The sequence below is a fragment of the Kogia breviceps genome, chromosome X (assembly GCF_026419965.1).
Source record: "Kogia breviceps isolate mKogBre1 chromosome X, mKogBre1 haplotype 1, whole genome shotgun sequence".
In the NCBI taxonomy this organism is placed as follows: Eukaryota; Metazoa; Chordata; class Mammalia; order Artiodactyla; family Physeteridae; genus Kogia; species Kogia breviceps.
The window spans coordinates 133,030,602-133,053,497 of NC_081330.1; the positions used below are offsets into that span (position 1 = coordinate 133,030,602).

General features: G+C 45.8%; 1 long non-coding RNA gene across 1 annotated transcript in view; it reads left to right on the forward strand.

Annotated features, from left to right (window-relative positions):
- LOC136793355 (uncharacterized) overlaps window positions 1-21,106 on the forward strand; it is a 35,381-nt gene extending 14,275 nt beyond the window's left edge. Inside the window, exons 3-5 of the long non-coding RNA XR_010838550.1 lie at window positions 3,414-3,528; window positions 6,757-6,879; window positions 20,821-21,106. This is a non-coding gene — a long non-coding RNA (uncharacterized lncRNA). The remainder of the gene's footprint in view (window positions 1-3,413; window positions 3,529-6,756; window positions 6,880-20,820) is intronic.
- Window positions 21,107-22,896: the final 1,790 nt, after the last annotated feature.

The following is a 22,896-nucleotide window of genomic DNA, read 5'->3' on the forward strand; positions in this document are numbered from 1 at the left end:
CGTGCTGTTCTCTCACTGTCGTGTTCCCAACACTTAGCAGAGTTCCCTCTAGGTATTTCATGGCCACACTGATTCTAGGCACATTTATTGTCTTCTCTTCTTGGACCGGCTACGAAGCGCACATCACAAAGGTTGCCTTCAAGGGTCTAAGACCCAAGAGAGTCCCCAGAATACGGTACCAGCAGCGGTCCTATTATGGGACCACATCACCTGTTTTACTAAAATCAAAGACGAGGTCTTTGGGGAAAATATAAAATGCTATACATAGGAGTGTAAGGTAAGACCAGGAAAAAGTACTGTGTCACCAAATGTATCACATCACGTCGAATGTACACCATCTGGAACCTAAGACAGTCGGTATGTTAAGGAAACTGTATTTGAAATCCCTTCGGGCGATGCCCCCATTCCAGCAACTTCGCTTCCCTTGTGAGTCACACGGCGTTCATAATCCGTGTTGACCGTGTTTCACATTACAAGACGTTTCGTGTGTTTGGAGCTTAGATCCTAGACCAGCCTCTAAGCCACCAGAATACGCCACCCCGAAACAGCCCCCTTTACTTTAAGGATTATTTTGAGCTGAAAACAATTGAGAAACAGCAGATGCAAAACAAACAAACCAAAACAAAACAAAACTAAACAAAACTAACAAACCAAAACAATAAAACAACTCTCTGCCTTCCCCTTGTATGCCTAAAGGGAGGGCATGAGTTTCCCTTTGTGTTGGGGCAAAATGAGATTATAGACTTTCATCACCCCAGAGATAGCACCAAAAGGAAGCTGTAAAACAAACCTTACTAAGAGAACCCTTATCTCCTATTAATTTCCCCCGTATATTTACCTTCCCCCATTTTGCTGCCCCTAAAGCTCTAAACTTCTTTTCCTTTGCCTTGTGACTTCACTACAAACGTATTGTTCTTTGTCAAAATGGTATATTATCTCTCAAGCCTAACTGCTTCTCTGGGGTTCTCACTTCTTTCTAGAAAGGTCTCCATGCCACATAAAAATATTAATATCAAATGAAATGGGTCTGCCTTTTCTCCTGTTAATCTGCCTTTTGTCGGTTTAATTTACAGGGTCCCAGAAACCGAACCTAAGAAGGTAGGGTAAGTGTTTTTCCTTCCCCTCATAGGCCTCTAAAGGGTGAACATTTGTTATGTACGTGTGCACACATGTACGTTTGTGTGTTTTCATGCCCTTTACAATCTTCAACAATCTACACCAACTTTTACACTTTTTGTAATCAGACCCAATAATCAAATGTTGGCGCGATCTGAGAATGTTTTTCTGGAACTCTGGAAATGTGCTTTACTTATATGGTGTGTTTCTGCCGTCCTATTATATACAGTTATGTATTATTACAAAAAAAGAAACCCCTCTTGACCTATTGTGTGCTTAGATATTTTGGAAACCTCAGCATTTTTGATAGATTATCAAGAATATTGGTCCTACCTTCCACTTCTCTGAGACCTCACTATATACCAAGGGGGATGAGAGCTTGAGCAAGCATTTGAATTTTTTCCTCTCCATCAGAGCTTACGGGTGTGTCTATTTGAGGTAATTTGGGTGGGTAGCTGGCTTTTGTAACTTCTGCTAGGTTAAGGGTAAAGGTTATACAAGGTTTCCAGCTAGGAGGTCTGGAGAATGCCCATCAGTGTCTTCACGTGGTGTGTACAGAGTTACACTGACTCAGAGAATACGATTCATCCCTGTGGTCCAACCCTTTCTCCCCCTTCCTCCTCTCTGCCTTTGTCCTGTTCTTGAATTAGAGTTTGATAAGCAGCTTTGTTTTCCTTGCAGCCTACAGATACACACCCACATCTCCTCCTTGACAGGGGTGACTACGCCATCTTCTGCGTTTGAATCTTTGTGGAATGTCATACATGAGCTAGACCAGTATTTTCCACAGAATCTGGTGGGCGCGTGTGGCGTTTTAGAGTACGCAGCCCCTACCAGCAATGCCCACATTTATACTCTGAGTGGTACATACCGTGTTTCGAAGGAGCAAACGTTTCTTTCTGAAAAGTTATGAAAAATGATGCTTTTCACTTTTTAAGGAGCAAGCATACATTTAGAAGCAACTTGCAAAGGGGGAGGAGGAATAAATTCGGAGCTTGAGATTAACATATACACACTACGATATATAAAATAAATAAGCAACAAGGACTTACTGTAGAGCACAGGCAACTACATCCAATATCTTGTGATAACGTAGAATTGAAAAGAATCTGAAAAAGAATGTATCTACATATATATACAGATGTATACATCGGAATCACTTTGCTGTACGGCTGAAACTAACACAACATTGTAAATCAACTCTACTTCAATAGAAAAATTAAAATTAAAAAAATTTGAAAATGAAAGCAGATGGCACGTGTGGGTATAGAGTTTCACGTTTGCAAGAGGACACGTGTATGGACTGGGCATTAACAGTACAGTACTGAACGGTACATATAAAAATGGTTCAGAGGGTACATTGTCTGTTGTGTGTGTTTTACCACAATTTAAAAAGCGGGCAACCCTGCAAAAACATGACACGTTGTAACAAAACAAAACTAAACTAAATTAAAAGAGTCCTCCCTCCCACTCCCCCGCACACACTAGATAATAGCAGACATATGTTGCTGTGTGCATTTTGCTCTCAACGCCCCTTGGAAGTTCGCCCACCAAATGCTTTAAATCCCCCTTTTCCGGTTCAGTAAGAGACAGAGAAAACAATCCCGTGCTTCTATCAGAGACAAGGAGATGGTGATCAAGGCAGGTGTGTGTCACGGGTCAGAACCAGCAGAGACGCCTGGGTCTCATTTACCTGACCACATGGATATTCCGTTTGAGAGACTCCAATGGAAAAGCCAATTGTGAAAACCACATGCATTTCTTTTTTTTTTTTTTTTTTTTTTTTCACATGCATTTCTTTTAGCCTAGCAGCTGAAATCAGAACCTCCTTTCTGATAAGATAAGACAGCTTTAAAATACGCGACCCCAGGCAAACAATCATTGTTAATATGATGGTTCAGCCAACATGGGCAGAGTGCCTGTAATACAAAAGGCTATGTAGGCGTGTGATGCTTACCTGTTCTCTTTTAAGTCTTAGGGTCAACGGTGAGGTAGGGGTTCTCACTGCCTCTCTTTTCTGGTTCAGGAGACTGTTCTAAGTAGCCCCGAGTCACCCAGTCAGGAAAAGTGCCGTCAAAATTCCAGCGTGAGGAGTCATGTCCCACCCCAGGGTCTGTAGCAACTCCAGCAGCACCCTGGTCTTCACGACTCCAGGTGGCAAAACAGTCCTTTGGTGGCATTTTCCCAGGATGCATAATCATACCCTTGTTCCTCGTAGATGAGGTGATGTCACGTGTGTGAAACCTGGAATTAAGTGCTTTGAGCCCATGTTGCGGTCTTCTGTCTTTCGATGTTAGGTTTCAATCAATGCAACAAGTAGGCGGCCCCGCAAGTACATTGGGACGTGTGAAGAGCTTATCGAAGCAGACACAACACAGTCCTTGCCTCTGCAATGGAGTCGCCTGCAGACAGGTAAGTGACACGAGGGGCACTGGGCAGGGCCGCGTACCGTGTGAGTGAAGCGTGTGCACGAAGGAAGGAGGGCCAGTTCCATTTGCGGGGGAGGAACTTGGTAAGGTCTCAGGGGCAAAATGACTTCTGGAAGCTGGGACTTCCAATTGTAGGAGTCGGTCATCGAGAGAAGAGGACGTGGTCCCAGAGAAGGGGCAGGAACGGGAAAAGCAAACGGACCGGGAGGGCTTGCACAAGCCTGGGGGAAAACCGGCAGGAAACCTAGAAAAGCAGACGGAGGGCGGGGACCCTTTCAGCCCTAATAGTAACTTCTGGGTGTTTGTCTGACCTGGGATCGAGTCCCAGAACAACCGCTTTCAAGGTTAACCAAGTTTCCTAATTCCTTCCGGTGTCATCTTTAAAAACCAAAACCAAGTCTCCTAATTCCTTCCGGTGTCATCTTTAAAAACCAAAACCAAGTTTCCTAATTCCTTCCGGTGTCATCTTTCAAAACCAAAACCAAGTTTCCTAATTCCTTCCGGTGTCATCTTTAAAAACCAAACTGGTGACATCTTTAAAAACTGTTGCAACAACAGTAACAACTATTGCACAGAGTTTGTGTGGAGTAAATAAAAACAAACAAAAAAATGGCATGTAAAATGCTTACCACCATGGCTGTCACACAACACGCTTTGCACAAAATAGCTCAACACGGCAAAACTCCAAAGGCGTAGAATTGACTAACGGCCCAAACAGTCAATGACGTGTATTTATAAAAGTTGACGGACCTGAGCTTTATGGCTATTCTCTAGTTGCTTTCTAAATACAACGCATCCTTATTATTCACAGATCCCATGTTCGTGAATTCACCTACTTGCTAACCAAAAAAAAAAAAAAAGAGAGAGAGAGTCTCCTGATACATTTCCAGCTGAGGTTGAAGAGGGCAACAGTCTACCTTCTTGTTTCAGCTCTTAGATTGTAAACCAGTCTCCTGCTCACGGGCTCCTGAGCGCCACGTTTTTCTCCGTGTGGTGCGTTCTGTTTACGATTTTGCCCCACGCATCGTGTGGAAGAGCTGTCTGCTGTTTCTAAGAGCAGGAAGGCTGCCATGTGCCCAACGGAGAAAATCCACACGTTGCATAAGCTTGGTTCGGGCTTGACTGATTATCCAGCACTGTTGGCCATGAAAGCAACACGGAGGTTAACTAATATCTATTCAATATGCTGTCTTTAAATAAAAACACACAGCAAACAAGGTTAGGTAGTGGGGCGTTCCCTGGCGGTCTAGTGGTTAGGACTTGGCACTTTCACTGCTGTGGCCTGGGTTCAGTCCCTGGTAGGGGAACTGAGGTCCCACAACCCCACAGACAAAATTTAAAAACAAACAAAAAAAGTTAGGTATTTGATCATTGATGCAAATGTGATCAGAGGCTGTAGGAACCTAATCTTGCATTTCCCTTAAGGACATTGATGGTAGCTTTATAGGACTTAACTACTGCAAAGAACAAGAATTGACCGAAATCCCAGTTTTCCTTTCTCCTGAAGGGTGACCTCCAACGTGGGACGTGTGGAGTCTGTACATCCTCGCAATTCCGGTGCCCAAGCTGGGCTCGTTGTAGGCGTCTGATAAATATTGGATGACACAGTCAAATTAATGGTCCACACGCAGTCTTACAAGAAGCATTTAATAGCATGCAAAAGGCGTCACATTTGTTGAAGAAACGGGACGCGGAGAGATAAAATGCACGGAATTTCTGTACTAAATCATGGCTGAATATCACGTGAAATAGCCATGACAGGAAGAGAACGGTCCTTTGTGCCCCGACATCACGACGAACGATGCTTGAGGGAAGCAGTCACGTTATTCCTATTGACTTTCACCAAACGTCTGTTTCAGACACAGGAATGCGTGACATCAGCACAACCTAAAGAATGCAATCCCCTCCCGTGTTAGTTTCCTGCTGCTGTTGTAACCAATGAGCGCAAACGGGGTGACGTAAGACAGCGGGAGTTTATCCTCTCACAGCTCTGGAGGCCACATGTCTTCAGTCGAGCTGTAGGTAGGAATGCACGGTGCCGTGGGGACCTCAGAAGTAGGATCTCTTCTTTGCCTCCTACAGCTTCTGAGACCTGCTGGCATTTTTGTGACTTGTGACCGTGTCACTCCAATATCTGCCTTCATGGCCACATGGCCTCGTTCTGTCTGCCTTGTCCTCTGTGCCTGTCATATAAAGACATTTGTCACTGAATTTAGAGCCACCTGGACAATCCAGAACGATTTGTTTGTCTAAAAGAGCTTTCGCTTAATTACACCTGCAAAGACTGTTTTGTCATAAAGTCCCATTCACGAGTGCCGGGGATTGGGAGAGGAGCATCCTTTTAGGGACCGTCATTCAACCCACTGCACCCCCTATGCAGAGAAACACGCAATCATAGGAAAGGAGCAGATAACATTTATTGTTTTTTTTTTAATTGAGATACGTTGACATAAAACATTATGCAGATGACATTTCTCTTCTTAAAGCTGAGGTACAATTGACATAAAACATTGTATGAGTTTCAGGCGTACAACATGATGATTTGAACTTTGTATAAGCAGATGATGTTTATGATCCAACCCAAGAGTAGAGAGAACAGCCACACAAATGCCCAGAGAAGTCAAAGAAAATAAACCCAAGCCTTTCCAGCAGGCAACGGGGGAGGATCCCATTTCAGTGCCATACCAACTTCCTACCCTCCTGTGTGCCCAGAATCTAGTTAAAATGGCATTCATTCCACAAAAACTCATTCAACGACAGTGTGTTAGAGCGAAAAGGAACGGGGTGGAATGTAAAACTCTGCATCCAGTGGAAACTATACCAGAAACACATGCGGACCACTTACCACCATTGGCGTTTCAGAATCGTGGCTGACAGATGGCGTGCATAAATCACATCCATTTTTTTTTTTTCGAAGACAGTATATGTAGAAGCCCAGCTAACACAAAGTGAGGACAAGCCAGAAGGGTCTGGAAAGGATAAAGGTAAAATCTGGACGTGTCCCCAGGGGTGGGAACTATCGATATATTTAGAGAGAGTGGCTGGTGATCACTTTGACGTGTTCGGTTTCTGGCAGGGAACATGTTTACACATTGGGTCGATGTGTGTGAACACTGAACGCCCTGTTTGGAACTGTCTGCAATGCCTTGAAGGGTCTGGGTTACGTGATGCCAAATGCACTCATTCGTTGATGGTTTGACTCATTTTATAGGAGCTCCTGGAGCGTGTCAGATACACCAGCATCACGCTGGGCAGCTCAGAGAGACATGGATAAACACCACAAAGGAGTTCTGTGCCCAGATCAACGAAATCTTAACTCTGCGCTCCATCCAAGGTACATGGGCTCCTTGACCTTCTGTCCTCCAGGGGATGGATGAGGGTAGAATCTTTTTTTTTTTTTATTTAAAAAATTTTTTTATGGGAGTAGAGTTGGTTTAAAATGTTGTGTTAATGGGGCTTCCCTGGTGGAGCAGTGGTTGAGAGTCCGCCTGCCGATGCAGGGGATACGGGTTCGAGCCCCGGTCCGGGAGGATCCCACGTGCCGCGGAGCGGCTGGGCCCGTGAGCCGTGGCTGCTGAGCCTGTGCTCCACAACGGGAGAGGCCACAACAGTGAGAGGTCCGTGTACCACAAAAACCAAAAAAAAAAAAAAAAAAAAAAAAAAGTTGTGTTAGTTTCAGGTGTACAGCAATGTGAATCAGTTATACATACACATATATCCACTCTTTTTTAGATTCTTTTCCCATAGAGGTCATTACAGAGCATTGAATAGAGTTCCCTGTGCTAGACAGTTGGTCCTTATTAGTTATCTATTTTATATATAGTAGTGTGTATATGTCAGTCCCAATCTCCCAATTTCTCCCTCCGCACCCCTTCCCCTGGTAATAATAAGTTTGTTTTCTACATCTGTAGCTCTATTTCTGTCTTGGAGATAAGTTCATTTGTGTCATATTTTAGATTCCACATGTAAGTGATATCATATGGTATTTGTCTTTCTCTGTCTGACTGACTTCACTTAGTATGATCATCTGTAAGTCCGTCCATGTTGCTGCAAATGGCATTATTTCATTCTTTTTTATGGCTGAGTAATATTCCATTGCATATATGCGCCACATCTTCTTTATCCGTTCATCTGTCGATGGACACTTAGGTTGCTTCCAGGACCTGGCTATTGTAAATGGTGCTGCAGTGAACGTAGGGGTGCATGACTCTTTTTGAATTATGGTTTTCTCAGGGTATATGTCCAGGAGTGGGATTGCTGGGTCGTATGGTAGTTCTATTTTTCATTTTTTTAGGGAACCTCATACTGTTCTCCATACTGGTTGCACCCATTTATAGAGGGTAGAATCATTTCTAAGCACAGAGCGTGGACAGCCACCCAGAGACCAAGCACACATAAACGCGAGGGCTCGCGGAACGTGCCAAGGCCCCACACAGCCCCACCGCAGGCAGAGGCATTGCTGGAGAAGCACGTGGGAATGCCCCTGTGTTTTCTGGGGGGAATTCCTCTCCTGAACAGCATCCAGATTGGAGAAAACGTCTCCCTCTTCTGTCATCTTAGGAAGAGCTAGGACTCCTTATAAGAACTGGGCAATTATTTGGGCCTTCCCAGCTGTGAAATTGAGATCTATGGTCCTTCAGTTGAACTACTTTATACTCTGGGCAAATATCTAGTGCTACCAAGGTGCAAATCTTTATAAAAAACACTTAAGACACCCATTTCCTACTCTAACCTTGCAGTGACCATATCTGGATGAATTGGGCAAGTGGGGAACGTCATCTAGATTTAAGAAAAGCTGATGTGTCATCGTTGCTTGTGCTGCTGTTATTATTGTTTGGTTTCAGTACAAGGGCATTGGTGAAAAAACAGTGCTGGTGGTGATATCATTGACTCTGACAATGTGTGACCTACTCCTCGGTGAATTAGCAGCAGTGTAGACTCCCCAGAGTGCGAAAAAGGAAAGAAAGCCGGAATAATAAGACTTCCGTCATTTAAACACATCCTTGGAAGAAGAGCAAAGGAGAGAGTTCAGTAAGAGCTAAATTCTGTAGAATGGGTGGAGCTTTGAATGGGAAATCGCCCTCATAGCCCCAAAGCTCACAACCTGTCAAAGCACTGGGCAGCCTGTATGCACGTCCCTTGGGGAGCATCCACGGGACAGTGGCTTGAATGGTGGCCCCAGAGAGACATATGAACACCCTGACACCAGGGACCCGGGAACGGGGCCTTATTAGGAAACAGAGTCTCTGCAGAGGTGATGAAGTGAAGGGTCTGAGAGGAGGTCCTCCTGCATGAGGGTGGCCCTACATCCAATGACAGGGTCCTTCTTCTAAGGCACAGAAGAGGAGAGACCCAGACACAGAGGAGAAGCCACGTGAAGATGAAGGCAAAGATTTAGAATCCCTCTGTGGCAACAAGTCAAGGAATGCCTGGACCCCGGGACAAAAAAAAAAAAAGCTAAAACCCTAAAAATACCAAGAAATATAAATACAGTCATATGTCTAAAGGCATTTTTTTCCAGCTTTTGAAGCGTACTTGGTGTGGCCTCATTTGTGGGACCTCACCAAACACGCTGCTTTTGCTCTTATCCTGGAAAGAGAATTCCTTATCACTCTATCAGTCGGAATGCAGGCTGCTGAAACCCCACCAAGGCAGAGAGACACACACATTGTGCTAATTTAAGACGTTTTTGGCTCCCCTACATTTCATAGGAAGAGAAGGAACAGGACCAAGAAAGATCTCTGCCCGACTTCGCTGATTTTTATCTGGGACAAAGGATGGAGGAGTAAGCTCCCTGGTAAGGACCATTAACCTCGGTTTGTCTTTGGAACCAGATTTTTATGATGTGTCCCAGGGCCTTGCTCTTTCGTTTCTGGAGAAGTTTGCAGTTCGCTCTCCCCTGAGATTCCGGGGAGGGAGAAACCAGGGTTCCTGCCCGGCTCTGTCAGACGGCTTGAGCAAAACCGGCAAGCTCCCCCAGCCCAGCGTCTCCGAGGGCCGGGAGAATGCCACGGACGGGAAAACGGTCAAAGAAAAGGGTGATCCCCAAAGGGGAGCCGCGTGGTATAAAAGGCTCACATTCTAGTGCTTCTGGTGCCAGAATCCTTTTCACCATCGGTTATGGGTGGTTGAACAAAATATTTCCAATCAAAGACCTTGAGTTGTTGTTTTTTGAATGGATTCCGAAACGCAGCGGGGAAGGGGTGGAAGGATGCCATTGTCCGGTTCTGATCATCTTTGATTCTTTCGACGCACGTGCAAGAGTCTGACTCCACACAGCCTCAGGGATTTACGTGCAAACAAAACCCAGACAGGAGTTTTCTGGCCACGTCCACGAGCAAACCAGCTGAGCCTCAACTAACAGCAAGTTTCACGACCGTCAAAGGCAATGTTTTCGAGTAGCACACGCTCAGTTTTCAACCTGCACCCGTAGACCAGGCAGGACAGGGGACCGCATCCTCACCAGGTCAGGTCTCTTCTCTATGTCAGCTGCAGCCTCCACAGCAGAGAAATGACCCAAAGCCCTCATCTCACCCAATAACCCCCTGTCCTTAAAGAGAGGCACCCCGGCTCTGAGCAGACCTTTCACGTCCTGCAAACCAGCCCCAGGTCCTCACGGCAGCTCCGTCTCTGCCTGGTCTCAAATCCAGCTCGCCGGCCTCTGCATCTTCCCTCTCTAGTCCCAGCTGGAAGAATCTCCAGCCTTCTCATACTATTGACATTTTAAAACCCAACCGTAGAGGCTTAGTTAGTGCAAGCTCTTCCTTGAAATGTCTGCTAATCCCCCCAAATCAGGATGAACCTCTCTGTCCTCCTAACTCCCACCGTGAATGTTTATAACCTCTCTTACTGCACTCGTGTTCTTTGATTACTTGCCGGTTGTAGAAATGCCTCTTTTCCCAGCTACATTCTAAGACACTGAAGAATAAGGGTCCTTTCTTCTCGTCGGGACCTCCGCTGTCACCATGTCGTATTCTTGCTTTGAATCTGTGCGCTGTCACATACGCGTGTTCTGGTACTCACAGGCTTTCCCCTGGGGCCGGGACAACAACATTCAATGGGAAACGTTAGCAACTGGATTGGGAAGGTCATGGCTCGGAGGTGTGAACCCCAAATAAGCATGACTTCACTTCCCTGGGGGGCAACGTGAAACAACACTGGAGCTAAATTGAGCACAAAGCAGAGAGGAAAAATTGTCATTCCCATTGAATCAGACACCCACGCCCTGCTTCCAGGGGTCACTTTATCCCTGGCCGGATGCTGGCCCCATGGTACCTCTGAGCGGGGAGCTGACACACGGCCACACTCACAGAGATGTCACAGACACACGTCCTCTTTCTTCTCTCCCGTCGTTGAAAATATATGACGGTCAGAACGCGTATCATAAAGGCAGCTTTAACACAAGCCAGCGGATCCAAATCAGCCTTGGGTAAAACCTAGACCATGAGAATGGGTGGGTTTATGATGAGCAACACACCAGATCCGTCCCTGGATTAGAACAGTTATTTCACTTCACACATAGTTTATTATCCATTCTGGACTAGACTGTGAAATTCAGGCAGGGAACAGGGTCCCACCCTAGACTTGTATTTCCCAGATGAAGTCCCTGTAGATGATTTACTACATGTTACCAAATGATCCTCAAAACCAAAGGCAAACTAGAATCGACCGCATTACCCCTAAATTCACTGTTGATATTGTGTGCGTGTATCACGCATTAGCGTATATAAATATTAGTATACACATTTATATATTATGTATTTATATTACATCTGTGTATATAAATATATTTAATATGTGCATATTAGTTTATATATGTACATGTATATAAATATATTTATATATGTTGCTTATATATTTCTACCTGTAGGTAGCGTACATATATGTATACATATAAATGTGTTACTGTTTCCATTAATTCCAATGTATACAGGAATTTGTCCTTCCAAATAAACCTCTGAAATTTTGCCCAAGAAAGATTTGCAGCTACAAATAATAAAAAATGGGTTCAAATTAGGTTTAAGGCTCTAGGGGATGCAGTCATGGCATCCACCACTTTTAATGAAATGGAATAATGTTTCTATAAAAGCTCCCCTTAAGAAAGGAAGGTTGACACAACCTTGTAATTTATAGCTGCATCTCAGTTTCTTACAGCTGGCGGATTTTCTCTGGTTATCTTTGAAATGACTCTTATTCTACACCTGCCAGATGTTCCTTCCAGCAGCCATGGGGGTGGAGAACACGTGGGCTGGATGTAGAGACTAGCCTTCCATCTGGAAACAAGCCAGCTGACCTCTCCTTCTAGATGTGGGACGAGCCATTGTGTTCTCAGGGGACTTTTCCGTTCCTAACATTTTGGTGTGTGGGGCTTCCCCGGTGGCGCAGTGGTTGGGAGTCCGCCTGCCGATGCGGGGGACACGGGTTCGTGCCCCGGTCCGGGAGGATCACACATCCGGGAACCCGTGAGCCGTGGCCGCTGCGCCTGCGCGTCCGGAGCCTGCGCTCTGCAAAGTGAGAGGCCCAAAAAACATTTTGGTGTGTGGACATGACGTCTGTGATTTAAATTAGCCTCGCACAGCAGGATTAAATAGAAGGGGTATTTTTATCAGCTCTGCTTCCAGAGGGCTCACTTCCTGAGACCTCAAGACGATGTCTTATAGGGTTATTTCAGCCGGAAGGCAAGCCCACCACCTACAGCCAAGAGACGTTACCCCAAAGCGACCCCACAGAGCTAGGCTCGGGTTTCTCTCCGGGTACCAGAAAAAGGGATCTGACTGCCAAGCAACCGAAGACATCGCTTCGCAAGTTCACCTTCATGACATGGTAATTGGAGAAGAGGCGTCTCATGCATGTTTCCTTCGTGGTCCTGTTGGTCTTCTAGCTCGAACCAAGCCTCACTCCACGCCCTGCCCTGTGAAGGGCGTTTAGCAGCTGCCTTTCTTGGGATTCCAGTCCATGGCAGGTGCGGGGGTGCAGGCTCCCCTCCGCTACTCACCCTGTTAATCGTACATCCAACACATGCCCCTTTTGCCCCTTGTCTAATCAAGGAAGCACGACTTTCCTTTCCTCCAAAAACCATCGGAAAATTCAACGAAGGAATCAGTCCACGAGTCGCAGGAGACCTCTTCGTGTATGTCACACCTCGCTGAAAGTTGGGGAATGACGGAGAGACCCATCGCAAAACTGCACACACAGTTAAAAATTGAATATGAAACTGTCCTTTCCGATCCTTTCAGCTTCCCTATGAGGGGCAATTCGTCCTGGGTATCCTCACCCCAGGACGGTCCCCTGGCATCCGATGCCTGGCTATTCCCCCTCTCTCTCTCTCTTTTTCTCTCTCTCTCCTCTGCCCTCCTTTCATGCAGATGCAAAACAAAAGCAGAGAACACCTCCGGGGACATCCCTCTGTATTCCTCCCTCGGTGTTGCCCACGTGGTCCACGTCTTATATTTTCTCAGCCGTGTCATCCCTCAAACAGGCTTTCTTGACCTCAACACAACTCCCACTTTGGCCGGGATAATTCTCTCCTCTGTGTCTGTGTGGGGGGCGGGGGGGCTCCCCCGTGCACGGGAGGGCTTTGAGAGGAATCCTTCCCCCCGCGCCTATGACACGCCACTTGGTCGATGATGACAGATGTAAGGCTTCTAAACTGTCCCCAGATGTTTCGAAATGTCCCCTGGAAGGACAGTTTGCCCCTGCGCTGTGAATCACCACCCTAGATAAATAGACAGATAAACAGATAGCCAGAGAGTCTCCTGTGCCGAAGCAGGCTTTCGCAACCCCAGGAAGGGTGACATTTGGGGCCCGATGACGCTGCGGTGAGGCATCCTTTGCCCTGCGGGCTGCGGAGCAGCCTGGTATTTCTTGAGGCCTCTTCTGGGGGAAGCGTGTGTAACTGGTGTGTTAAACAATCGTGACTCATTGGGTGCAAACATAAAGCAGATGTAATTTCGTCTCCTCCCATCCCTTTCCAATTCAGGGGGCGGGAGGGATTCTTTGCACACCTCTGGAGGAAACCATAGGAGGTCTGAGAACTTTCTTTTGCTGGCTCTCCCTCCTCCCTCCCTCTCTCTGTCTCCGTCTCTCTCTTCCCCCGTCTCTGTCTCTCTGCACCTGCCACAGGTGTGCACTCCCATCCCTTTCCCCCTGCAGGAGGGCGTCCCCGAGGTAGACGCAGTTGTGAAGGGAAGGACTTTGCAGAGTTGCCCAGCTGCTCCCGTTCCACCGGGAACAATCAGCTCGCTGGGGGGAGCAGGGGAGCCTGCTAGGTCCATGCGTGGAGCCCCCTTTCCAGTCCAGCCGGAAAGGCGATCAGCGGAAGCCTTTATTTCTCTCTGACACCCGTGTGCACTTGGCAGTGGGCTTACGATCCAGTGGGGAGGGGCGAGCATTAGTTGGCTTCTCACAAGACGCAGGTGAGGGTCTCACCGACACCCCCAAAGCCACCGGAGGGGAGCGACAGACTCTGTACTGTGTGGAAATACCAGGGTTTCTCTCGTGGTCAGGCAGAGGCTACAGAGACTTGTGCCCACGTGAGCCTGTGACCTCGCAGCTTGCAGCAGCTCACACCATGGCCGGGAGTGTTCGGGGAGGCTCCTGCAAACTCACAATTGGTGTCAGAAGTGAGGACGGTCACATGGAGGGTCCCCTCCTCTGAGGGTCCACCTGTTTCCTCGTTTCATTGGCCTCAGGCATCTCTCTGCCTCGCCAGGATCTGAGTGGGTACGTAGGTTCAGTTCTGCAGGGAAACAAGGAGAGCCCATCATGGGTCGTACCCAAGTTCTTTCTCCTAAACGAACTCTGACCTTAATGAAATAGCTGTTTGCGTCAACGATCGCTGCCCCATAGACGTCTCCCCACTGGCCAAGCCCAGATTTCCCGTCTAGGTTATTCTGGAAGCTAACACACTGCAGGGTTTGGGAAAGAGAGTAACATAAATGTTACTCTTTGTTCCTAACAGGGGTAAAAAACAGACAGAGCCACTTGCCCTGCCGGGTCCAAGGACTAGGCTCTGCTAAAAGAAATCCTGCCCAGAATTTGACCCAGACAGAGTCTGTAGACTTGTTACTGACTCTTTGAGTCGTAAGTAAAAATAACTAAAATGTGGTCTCTACACGCAATGGGGTATTATACAACCTTAAGGAGAAGGGAAGTGCTTTATAATGTGGATGAACCTCAAAAATGCGCTCAGTGAAAGAAGCCAGTTCAGAAAGGTTATCCCATTGATTTGAAAGATTAGAATAGGCAAATCCATAGAGACAGAAAGCAGATTAATGGTTGCCAGGGGCTGCGCGTCTGGGTGCAGGATCGAGGGATACAGGGGTGGTAGGGAAAGACTGGGGTTTCTAGTTGGGGGTGATGAAAATATTCTAAAATGAACGGCAGGGGATGGTTATGTTCCAGAGAAGAACACACGTGACTCCATAGCAGATCTGTGCCTTTAGCTCTGACCTTTGTGCCCTGTTGCCTCTGCTTCTTCAGGCTGGCTCTGCACCTCTGGTAAAAGAATGTTGCCTTTAGCTTGAAATATACATAGTTGCTTATGCTCAAGGCTCTGCCTCCCAGGCTTGACAATTTAAACGTATTCACACTCTTCATTCATATAGAGACAAAAAGTTGCAGAACAGACAATGTCTGTTTTGTTGGAGGCTTTTAGGAACAGCCTGACCTGACGGCGGCAAGAACAAAGGATTCCTGCACCAAGACGTTTGCAACACCCAGCCACACCCTCTGCCGTTTTAGTATAAAAGAAGCCTGAATTCTCACGCAGGGAAGGTGGGACTTTCGGACACTAGTCCTCCATCTTCTGGGTCTGCTGGCTTTCCAAGTAAAGTCACGATTCCTTGCCCCAGCACCTTGTTTTGTTTGATTTATTGGCCTGTCTCAGCAGTATGAGTTTGGACTTGGTAACAGTCGCACAACCTGTGAGAATACGAAAAACCATTGAACTGTGCAACTTTAAATAGGTGGATTGTATGTTGTGTGAGTTATAGTTCTAAAAAGTTGTTAGAAAAAGAAAATACAGTTCACTCTCCCTTACCGTGTATCCACACTGCTTATTGGAACGACCTGCCCGTGGACATCCCAGGCTGTGTGTCCCCTCCTGCGCGCTCACACACTGACACACACACTGCAATTCTGTTCCACACGCCAAAATACTGCCTATGACAGCCAAATGCATGCTCGTTTAGACGTGATTTGTACGCCGCCTACTTCCACGTGGGATCAACGGATTTGAGATGGCTTATACTGAAATCACATCTTCGCATGGTGGTTAAACTGAAGACACATCAATGCCACAGAGCAGGTGTGTGAGAGAGAGAGAGATGCAATTTTCCAAGCACCTGGAGGAATTCTCATTTCAATCTTTTAAACCTCTTAAACACACACATCTGAAAGCCTTGGCATTTCTCCCATATTCTTGGGGCTCTGCAGACTTTTTCCCTGCCGTGCTGGAACCCTCTCTTCTCCTTAAAGCTGACCTGTATATTTATATACTAAAAAATGTGCAGTGCTCTCTGAACCCTAACCAGAAATGCAATCTCATTCTCTACCCCAGCCCCGCAAAACTCTTCCCCAACAGGTAAGGCCAACCTATGCAAGAAACTGAATTCAAGGTGATGATGATGGAAGGTGAGCCTTCCATGTTACAAAAATTATAAGTGATTTCAGAGTGGCGATACACCTTAAAAGTTATTTAGTGCATATATTCCTATTGCAGCAAAATAAACAAATAAAAGGGTGCCACTAGAAGTAAGTTTCATAAAGACACACAGGTAATAAAAGAGCAGAAATTCCTGCCTGGATATACCACGCTTTCCCAAAATTGCTGTGAGGTATTTCAGTGCCACACCTCAAACACTTCCTAACTTTGGTGGAGGAGACCATTAAAATAAGCTTTAAAGAGAATGTATAGTTATAGAAAACAAACTAGTGGTGACCAGTGGGGAGAGGGAAGAGGGGAGGGGCAAGATAGGGTCGGGGATTAAGAGGTACAAACTACTATGTATAGAATAGACACAGCAACAAGGGTATACTGTACAGCACAGGGAAATACACCCCTTATTTTGTAATAACTTTGAGTGTAATCTATAAAGATATTGAATCACTATGTTGTAGATACTGAAAGTAATGTAATATTGTAAATCAACTATACTTCAGTAAAAAAAATAAAAAGAATATCTAAGCAAATTCCATTTCCTTTTATGGAAGTGGTAGATTTCAGTACTGCTCATCATGGTAACCCTTTGTGTATATGGGAGATAACTGTGTTAATTGCAGATGTAGAACAAGACATATTTGCACTAATTTTGGCAAAAGAAGGCAAAGTCGTGGTCTAATTAATTTTCTACTGCTGTGTAACGAATTATGACAAACTCAATGGCTTAAAACAATGCCCGCTTACTATTCTCACTCATTTATCTTTTTTTAATGTTTTTTAAAAAAAATTTTATTGAAGTCTAGTTGATTTACATGCTGTGCCAGTCTCTGCTGTACAGCAAAGTGACTCAGTTACACACATAGAGACATTCTTTTTAAAATATTCTTTTCCATGATGGTTTACCCCAGGATATTGACCAGAGTTCCCTGGGCTCTGCAGCAGGACCTCGCTGTTTATCCATCCTGTATATACTAGTTTGCATCTGCTAACCCCAAACTCCCATTTATCATTCTCTGGGGGTCAAAAGTCCCAAGGACTGGGTTTGGCTAAGTTGTGTGTTGGCACCTCACAGGGTCAAAATCAACGCGTTGGCCAGGTAGGTAGGGTCTTTATCTGAAGGTTCTTGGCAAGAACCTGCTTCCTACTCATTCCCGTTCCCTACTTGTTGGCAGAATTCGTTTCCTTGCTGTTGTAGGGCTGAGGTTTCCGTTTATTTCCTGGCTGTCAGCTGGGGTCTGCTCTCAGCTTCTAGAAGCCACCCTCATGTCTCGCCATGCAGCCCCACCATCTTCAAGTCCACAAGGGTAGACAGACTCCTTCTCACCCTTGGAACCTCTCCCGTCTACAATCAGCAGGAAAAAACGCTCCACTTTCAAAGGACTCATGTGACAAGACTTGGCCATTCTGTATGATTTCCCTTTCGATGACCTCTAAGCAAAGTTATTACAACCTTCATTCCAACTGCACAAACCCTTTTGCCACGTAGTATCATCGTGGGAGCAGAGATCACGGTGGTCTTAAATTTCCACCTCTCACACCTCCTGTAGGAAGGCTTAGTGGGGACAGGTGAGATCTCTCTGAAAGGCTGAGGCCTCCCTGAGAGCAGCCAAGGGTAACTGGATTTAAATGACTTGAACTTGGGGCGGGGGGGTGTGTTTCCAGGACCTCCAAGTCATGGTGGTGACCAAGTCAAATGATGGATGGGCTCCAAACCAGGGAACATGATGAGGTAGCATCTCCAGGGCTGTCCCTGGGATTTATATGGTGGAGATGAACAAGGACCAGTGCTTTGCCACCTGCAGTATCTCCTCCTTGCCCTACTCTAGGCTTCTGACCTCAGTCATTAGTCGCCACCCACTGTTCCGAAGATGTACCGGGGCTGGTGGGATTCTACAGGCTTTCCTTCCTAGGGTTCAATCACAACTCCATCATTAGCCTGCATTAGAACTATAAGATTTTTCATCTCAGTTTACTACGGAAACTTAACTAAGTCTGAGTCGCAGAGAAAGGAGTAACAAGAATTCCTTCCACAAATCGTTGGTGCTTTCAATTAAAAGCGATTTTATACAGACAAAAAACCCCAAAATTATGGGTTGCTCAAAAAGTTGGCGAGGAACAGAAAGTGAGATTGTTGGTGAGTCTATATTTAAGAATTTCTTGCCTTTGGAACGTTAGATGGTGGGGAGAAGCTCGAACTCAAGTTCTTTCCAATTAAAAGAGCTTTGAAGAGCTGATCTTATCTCTGGCCTTACCTCACTCCCCAGGGGGGCGGGGAGGCTGCTGAGAGCGAAGTGTGAGCCCGTCTCCCATCGCAGCGTCTAAAGGGTAAGGTGGGTCTCCTCTAAAAACCGTGGGCTTTAAGCAGAACACGGCTGTTTTGGGGTAGCAACGCATATGTTTTCTGGCGGCATGGATTCTAACTAATGGTGAGAAAAAAGCCCAAAAGAAAACAAGAGGATAGCAGGGTTATTTTTCTTTTTTAAAAAATTAATGTCTTTTAAAAAAAAAAATTGATTTCTTTTTTACTGAAATATAGTTGATCTACAGTACTGTGTTAGTTTCAGGTATACAGCAAAGTGAATCAGTTATACATATCTGTATCTGTATATAGAAATATCTATATATAGAAAAAATTTTTTTCAGGTTCTTTTCCCTTATAGGTTATTACAAAATATTGAGTAGAGTTCCCTGTGCTGTCCAACAGGTCCTAATTGGTTATCTATTTTATATTTATTAGCGTGTATGTTAATCCCAAACTCCTAATGTATCCCCCTCCTTCCCCTTTAGTGACTGTAAGTTTGTTTTCTATGTCTGTGAGTCTCCTTCTGTTTTGTAAACAAGTTCATTTGTGTCATGTTTTAGATCCCACATATAAGTGATATCATATGGTGTTCGTCTTTCTCTTTCTGATTTACTTCACTTAGTACGACCGTCTTTAGAGATTATCCAAGTCATCTTTCTTAAGTTACTTAAAGGGTAGGTAGCAAAAGTCTAGGATAATATATGTGAGATGCTGCACGTACATAGCCCCACTGAAAGGAGAATAAAGAAACAGAACACGACTCAAGCTTCAGGAATCTTGCAATTAGTCACCCAAACGCCTTTAAACGACGACGTGGCTGGCTTTCTGGTGTGTGGAGCTGGAAACCTAGCTTGAGCTTACCAGACAGAGTAAAGGAGAGACAAGAGACCCAGGCCTCCTGGCAACAAATCCACAGGCGCTGCAGAACTCCGCCTGAAGGACGATGCAAAGGTTTTTTTTATCGCAAATGTTGATAGAGCCGCTTTCAAGCTCAGCTAAAGAGACAGGCAAGAAACAGGCTTTTCGGCAAAGAAGAAAAAGCTCCTTTGGGGTACATAGGTTCCATCCAAATGCTTGACGTCTGCTTCAGAATAAATAAACTCCAAAGGACCTTTTTCTAAAGCCAAGTAAAAGCCCTGCTGAGAGGCAGCATTTCACAACCCTGGTCTGCAATTTGAAATATAAAGTAATGCTAACCATTAAGGGAAAAAAAAAAAAAAGACTGTGTCTCGCCTGCCATTTGGAACGAGCGGAGTGTGTGTGTGTGTGTGTGTGTGTGTGTGTGTGTGTGTGTGTGTCCGTAAAAAATCAGGACTTTACGAGGAAGAACAAAAGAAGGGTTGTGCAGGAAGCAATGTGTTTTTTCCTTAAGGTTAATTGGTTAGACTCCCCCCCTAATCATCTAATTTTCAGGGAACCCCTGGGTATTTTATGAGAACCCACGGGGACGTAAGTCTTCAGATACGGCCAGGCATGTGGGACACAGTTCAAGGGGGAGAATGTAGTGTTATCAATGATACATCTAGTCTTGCCTTGGTGAAGGATTAAGATCCCTATAATGGCACATGTTCTCTCTGAGTATTTTCCACAGATGCCCCCAGATTATTCGCTGAGAACGGAATGAAGTAGGGCCTTCTCAGTAGTAATGGAAATGCACGGCATACAGGCAGGGCCCCTCCGGGTTTTTTCCCCCCTTTATTTATGTTTTGATCGAAGTACAGTTGATTAACAGTGTTGTGTTAGTTTCAGGTGTTCAGCCAAGTGAGTCAGTTATATATATATACACGTATCTATTCTTTTTCAAATTATCTTTCCACTTTAGGTTGAGCAAGAGTTCCCTGTGCTCTGCAGTAAGTAGGTCCTTGTTATCTATCCATTTTAAATATACTAGTGTGTGTACATGTCAATCCCAAACTCCCTAACTATCCTTCCTCTAGCTTTCCGCCTTGGTAACTGTAGCTTTGTTTTCTACATCTGTGACTCTATTTCTGTTTTGCAAATAAGTTCATTTTTTTTTTTTTTAGATTCCACATATAAGTGCTATCATATGACATTTGTCTTTCTCAGACTTACTTCACTCAGTGTGACAATCTCTAGGTCCATCCATGTTTCACATTCTTTCCCATGATAGGTTATTAGAAGATACTGAATACAGTTCCCTGTGCTCTACAGTAGAGGGCCCTTCCATTTTAACTAGACGGCCAGCAAAATATTCCAACCTGGAGGCGAGCCCAGCGGGGTCTCTCGGCACCCCAGCAGACCAGCCCTTGTGGGTTTTCTCACTTCCTTCCTTCATCACGCCCCCCCTATAGCTTCTTCAGACTTGGGACATCAGCGCGACCACCGTAATCAATGACCATATGCCTTGCCAACAACATCAGCTGTCGGCATCGGTGCCAAGCCAGACACCGGGTGCAGCGGGGTGAGCCGAAGTGGTGCCTTTCCAAGGAATGCAGTCTGCTTGATGCTAGAAACGGCGAAAGAAAAAAACACAACAAAAGACGAACAAAACCCCAACATCTCCAGTGCTCCCTGGCGCATAAATACCGTTCTTATGGAATCGTGCAGGCTTGAGACAGCCGGCGAGCCTACACTGATTCTCTCAAGGCTACTGTGGAAAAAAATAAATCCAACCCGCGAGTCAGTCCTGTAGGGTCTGGACATCATGGCTTTAGGGTTTGAGGCAGAAACACACTCAGCTCGGCAAAGAGAATCTGTTCTCCTCACTGCTATGGGGTGGATCAAGGGGACTCAGAGGTTTGCTAAGAACTGAGTTCTTAGAGCTTTTATTGTAGATTACTGGAGGATGCAATAAGGATGGTAATGATAACAGTAACAGTAATAATAAACCTTTTTTTTTTTTTGCGGTGCGCGGGCCTCTCACTGCTGTGGCCTCTCCCGTTGCGGAGCACAGGCTCCGGACGCGCAGGCTCAGCGGCCACGGCTCACGGGCCCAGCCGCTCCGCGGCACGTGGGATCTTCCCGGACCAGGGCACGAACCCGTGTCCCCTGCATCGGCAGGCGGACTCTCGACCACTGAGCCACCAGGGAAGCCCCTTGTCACTGTTTAAAGAGAAAGTCTAAGGGATTCAGATAAATTCCTGGGCTCCTAACCCGATAACGAGGTTGAAGGAAGATGATGCTGGCTTCTGGCGGTACTTTGGAAAATATACAGTAAAAACACTAAACTCATTAAAAAATAATCCCCTCTACCATGGGACTGTTGTTCCCATTCTTTCCATGTCAGCTCACCCCGTTTCTTCCCCAAAGAGACCTTGCTTTTTTGAGTGACCTCTTGGAAAGCCAAGAGCGAAGGATTTCAGAATTGGTCTCTCACAGGCGACACTCTGAAGTGCATAAGCCTCCGGCTGTGGGTTTTTTAACTTATCTGGTGCCAAAGTCTGACGCAGACGTCGGAAACCTTCACCTTATCTTTATCTGCCCACATTACACGTTTGGCACCAACAAAAACCTCTGAGCTCCTAGGCAAAAATTAGGCAGGTTTCCTCTTCTGAGTTGCTTTGAAGATGAACATCGACTCATAGCTTTTCATTTCTGATATTTCACTGTCACACACATGCTTAATATGAAAAGATGTTTATTACAAGTATAATCATTTCGTAAAAAATTCTGGCTGCGTCGGGTCTTTGCTGCTGCATGTGGGCTTTCTCTAGTTGCGGAGCACGGGCTCTAGGCGCGCGGGCTCAGTAGTTGTGGCGCACGGGCTTCGTTTGCTCCGCGGCACGTGGGATCTTCCCGGACCGGGGCTCGAACCCGTGTCCCCTGCACTGGCAGGCGGATTCTTAACCACTGCACCACCAGGGAAGCCCCTATAAGTATAATCATCTTTAAAGAGCATTGTGAGGGTATGTTCTGTCAACGGCTGCACGTCCTGGGTCATGTCCTTACGCCTGGGGTAGCGTGGTGGGAATAAAATACAGTAGAGCAAGATGGAAGAGAATTATTGCAGAAACGTATTCTTGGTTTTGTGATGAATGGGCAGTTTAGCATCATCTAGAGGTGATGTAGTCACGGGATACGAAGTGAGAATAATGAGCTCCATGCAATGATTCTGTCCCAGAAAGTGGTGAAGTGACCTAAATTGTTAAGTATCAGGACATTTCCAATTCATTTGCTTCCATTCTTCACCACTGCTATGGTCCAACTCAGTTAGAGAATCCTACACTTATTTAGCACAGGAATTGGAAAAGGAGGGTAAAAAATCCATTTGGCATCCTTCACCCTACACAGGGCAAGGCAAACGCCTGATGTCTTTGGTGTGCAGTGAGCGTGTTTCTGCCTGCAAACATGCGTAGATGTTCATTCTAAAGGCTCTGGACACCTAAAAACACCTCCCACGTGAGCAATAAAATCCTGGTTACACGGAG